This window comes from Macrobrachium nipponense, chromosome 37, assembly GCF_015104395.2.
Source record: "Macrobrachium nipponense isolate FS-2020 chromosome 37, ASM1510439v2, whole genome shotgun sequence".
In the NCBI taxonomy this organism is placed as follows: domain Eukaryota; kingdom Metazoa; phylum Arthropoda; class Malacostraca; order Decapoda; family Palaemonidae; genus Macrobrachium; species Macrobrachium nipponense.
In genome coordinates this window covers 54148725-54153724 of record NC_061097.1, presented here as the reverse complement: position 1 = coordinate 54153724, position 5000 = coordinate 54148725, and the positions used below count along the sequence as shown (strand labels likewise).

Here is a 5000-nt window from a genome sequence, read left to right as displayed (position 1 = left end):
AAAAGCATCACTAATGATAACGGTTATTTTATTTTAAAAAATTCCCCGCACCGACAACGGACGCCTTAAAATGCATGTTTATAAAATATTTTCTGTTCAAAGAAACTTTATCTTTCATTCCACAAAATATGTGCATACACTCGTGTTACACCCTGTAGCCGTCAAAGAGCAACAACTTGATTAAAGTAGTAGGTCTTTCTTATAAAAAAAAAAAAAAAAAAAAAAAAAAAAAAAAAAAAAAAAAAAAAAAAAAAAAAAAAAAAAAAAAAAAAAAAAAAAAAAAAAAAAAAAAAAAAAAAAAAAAAAAAAAAAAAAAAAAAAAAAAAAAAAAAAACATATGAAATAGACTTAAACGAGAACGTCACCTTTCATATTTCTTATCTTCTCAGCTACTTATAATATACTTATGGTAGTAGGTCTAGTAAGTATACATCTGAAAACTAATTTTGAATTAATTTCTATTTAGAAGAAATGAATAGCTACAAAAAGATAAACCTAAGAAAGCTTAAGGAAAGTAAGCCTTTCTTAATGTATTCGTCAGTTTTGACCCCCACAGCTTTCCAAGGTGTCCAAACGAAACAGGATGATATGCAAGGAATTCGCTAAAAAATAAGACTGAATTATATTCGTTTGATTTTTTATGATTGCTTTTTGACTTTGAATAGCTAGGTCTGAGTTAATTATGTTAAGCAATTATGAAAAGGATGAGAAGAACATGGCTAAATACAACAAGAATAACGGGAATAGTCAAATAAAGAGATTAATTATATATATAAGATATATATAGATAGACTATAATATATATATATAATATATATATATTAGATATCTATATATATACTAATATATATATTAGATAATAGTGATTATAGTATTATATACATATATATGTATAGTAAATTTTAGTCGATTTAAATATTCATTAATATTACGTATCCGAGAGAGTATCCTGCTGAAAATAGACATAGGCAAATCATCTGGGAAAATCAGAAGTCCAATTTAGGCCCACTAAATGTGTCATACAAATGATTTTATTGATCAAAGGACAAAATTAGTTTAACTAAAAATCGTTTTCAAAGAATGTTAACGCCTTGATGTATTATTTATCGGCTGTAGGAGACGAAATGACAACACCCCAAGTGCAGTACGATACGTTGAGTCAAGACTAGCGCCAGCAAAGCCAACTTCAAAATCTTCGGTAAGCTGTCACGAAGCTTGAGTTGAGAATAAAATTAGAAATCGTGGACCCATCGGTATACATTTTCCTTACTTTGCAAAATAATTATCTTTAATACATTGAATAAGTCTACTCAGTTCTAATGTCATTTATTTCAAGTATAGCACCTTTGAAAGGAAATATTATTTATTGTTAAGTAAATAATCTGGCACCTGCATATGGCAATATTTCCATAACGAACAATGAATTAAGAAATTACGCCAATTCTTCGTTGGCCGTCTGTACATGATAGTGAATTTCTTGCTCCATCAACTTTTCACCGTACTGTGAGATACTTTTGAGGCAATGATAATAAATAACTGAATGCTATACCGTGACGAAGAAAGGTCTATGAAAAAGAAATCAAAAGGAAAAAAACCTATTCCAGTTCAACCAAAGGTGAGAGCACCATGCACTGAGAACTTTCATCTCTGAACTTTCACTCTCTGGTACCAAAACGTCCAGAGACCATAGAGAGAAAGTGTCAAGGGATCGAAAGTTCATTTAACTTGATTAAGTTACATACGGTAGCATTCGTTTCATGGAGGTTACAACTAATGCTGCTTAACTTTAGAAACTTTTCCTCGTGGTGGATACAGAAATTTCTTCTTCGCTTCAGTACTTTGTAATACTTTTGAATTGTTTCATATCTTGAACCACATCCAAGATACGACATTCCCTAGTTTCTTCTGTACTTCCTGTATCATTCAGCTTCTTGAAGGTGTGATTTCTGTGTAGCGTTTCTTATTGAACTGTGTTTGTCTTAAGGCAAGCAAGCACTTACTGCTTACAGTAGATTCACATCAATCGTGGATCTGATGTCTAGTCCAGTCCCTTACGACGCTCCTGATTGGCTGTTGATAAGCCAATCACAGGGCTGGAAACTGTCTCTCGAGAGAGTTCACAGAGGCAGGATGTATGTTCCACCTCTCCTGGGGGATACACGTATCCCTCTGGAGAGGTGGAACATACTTCCCTCCTATATGAACTCTCGAGAGAGACTGAGAGTTTCCAGCCCTGTCATTGGCTTATCAACAGCTAATCAGGAGTGTCGTAGGTTGATGTCGTAGCTCTCTACATAATTCAAGATGGAAGTGTCCGAGGCACAACAACCGACTGACCACCAGGTACACGAGTCACTGGGTAGGTGGACAGAGGGAATACATTTAAAAGAATGTGTTTATGCTGTTCCTCCCTCGCTCTGGATCGAAAAAAGGACTCTCTGATAATAAGCCAAGAATGGTGGTATCACTATGTTACAAGGAGAGAGAGATAGAGATAGAGGTACTTTCCAAAAGAGAAATGGTTTTACAACCCTTCATTCGAGTTAGCTGCACGATTTACTTCTTCAATTCAGTTTTATTTCATCGGAAATTCTGTGGGGGTGTGAGTTAACGCCATAAAAGGAGGCAAGATTGCCAAAGGCTTCCATAAAACAATTTGAGACTACTTTCAACGTCTCAGTCAAACCGCAGATTTAATGGCTTTGAAATAAGGTTAAGTGGTTCTGGTACGTGCTCTAGACTCATGCTCAGGTTTTGATGAATAATATAATATATATATATATATATATATATATATATATGATATATATATATATATATATATATATATATATATGATAAAACTAACACAAGAACCCACGGATAGGTCTATTTTCCACGCAATCTTCAGTGCTTTAATAATAATTTCTACCATTACTTAACTAAGCAACCGTTACTCTCATGGTTTCCTCTCCGATGCAACAGCTGTTGCAGATGAAACTGGAGATCAGAGTTTCATGTCATCCATGTAAACTTGACGACGAATTCAGTAACACTTTGTTCCTGTTTTGTGTCTTCGAATTTTTGTCTCGACCGTCTCACTGTCAATAGAAAGCTGTGGTCCTCATTTGCACACAAATGCACACACAAGAGCGTGCAGACATGCAGTTACAAATACAGAACCATTTTACATTTTCAGAGAGAGAGAGAGAGAGAGAGGTGCACAGGCACGATGAGGCTGAGAATCTTTTCCATTTTGAGAGAGAGAGAGAGAGAGAGAGAGAGAGAGAGAGAGAGAGAGCCCAAAAGTACAAAGCCGTAGGACTAAGAATCTCTTCCATTTGAGAGAGAGAGAGAGAGAGAGACGACGAGGGAGAGAGAGAGGAGAGAGAGAGAGAGAGAGAGAGAGAGAGGTGCATAGGCATGATGAGCTGAGAATCTTTTCTATTTTGAGAGAGATAGCCCAATAATAGAGAGAGAGAGAGAGAGAGAGAGAGAAGAGAGAGAGAGAGAGAGAGAGGTGCTTAGGTGTGGAAAACATGGGTACGAGTCCACAGAGTGACACTGCACGTAAAATGGGGTACGATTTCCCGCAGCACGAATTTCACTCCAACCAACCGGCATGTAGTACACCCGTACAGATGAGTCTAATCGGTCATGTGTGTACACATGTGATACAACTCTTTTCACATTACGGCGTGGAGCATACTTTGCGCAACTGGCGGAATTTGGCTGTTATAACTGTAATTTTACAAGATGTTATTACAGACAGTTGATGCTTCGTGTAATGCCTTGCTCGTACTATTACAGGAAATGTAATAACTTATTACGTTCTTAAACTCTAGGCTGTATTATGAGAGCTACAGTAAAAGTAATGAAAGGAGTTGCAGCTAGGGGCCGAAAGGACGCTGCAATGAACCGTATGTAATGCCTACAGTGTACCGTATGAGGTGCATTGATGGCGCTATCCTCCTACGGGATACGTTTTTGGGGAGATCTGCTTAATAGACAAGAAGAAAACTAGCCTAGTGCTTGCCTTTCTACGGTTTTACTGCCTACAGGATGTCGTGTGAGGAGGACTGCATACAGTACTTTGCGTCGTGCGCATACACACGCACAGTAGACATATATGTATCATCAATAAACGTTTCCATTAATAAAAATATAACAAGTAAACACAAAGCCTTCATTTCATTTACGGAAACAACTTAACCATCGTCTTCAGACAACATCCCAACTTCCAACTGAGTACATTGATTAGTGTTTTTGAATAGCCAGTACTAATTTTGTAAGTAATACCACAATTAATACCTAGTGTTAAGAAAAAAAAGTCTTAAAGCCTAGATAATAATAAAAAATAAAATCCAGTAATTTGTAAATATTGTAGGTATACGTTTTTGTAATATTTTGTAATATCTTACTTATATAAATGACGTAATATTTTTCTAATAAAATATATAAAAAAAAAACATCAAATTGCTGGGTAGAGGAGGGTTGGTCGCTTGGCGGGTGGGGGGAAGGGGTGGGGGTGGGGGTAAGGGAGACTTATTCCGGTTAGCTAACAGAAGTTACAGAACGAAAACCTGTGTCCAGCCATTTGAAAGACAGCCTTGTGAAGGCCGGACGAACCGCCCGTTTTTCGTGTTTCCCTTACGAGTTTGTGCTGTGTGGCTTGTGCGACGAGATTATAAGGTGGATATATTATAAATCTTGGCATTTACTATTAATTTTAGGGTAGATCTATATTACTATTCAGCGGCTTCCTAGACTTATGACAGTTGCGGTTTTTCTGTGCAGTTTTACCTCCTGAACAAGAATTTTAAGTAATATTCATTCGGACGACTGTAATTAACTCCCAGGGGCTCGTACTAAACACGGCGAAATAGATTTTACGCGGTACGCCCCAATTCCTGGTGGCTTTCGTATTCGCGGGGACGAACGATGCGGGATGCATATATTGAAATATCAATTTTAGGAATAATTATCCCTGTTAAATGTATAACTACAAACCATCTTTAGAG

The 5000-nt window shown here is 36.6% G+C and overlaps 1 long non-coding RNA gene across 1 annotated transcript in view; it reads left to right on the top strand.

Annotated features, from left to right (window-relative positions):
• The first annotated feature begins 4542 nt into the window (after nt 1-4542).
• The window catches only part of LOC135209259 (uncharacterized), a 458718-nt gene continuing 458260 nt past the window's right edge, over nt 4543-5000 (top strand). The window contains exon 1 of the long non-coding RNA XR_010313336.1: nt 4543-4671. This is a non-coding gene — a long non-coding RNA (uncharacterized LOC135209259). The remainder of the gene's footprint in view (nt 4672-5000) is intronic.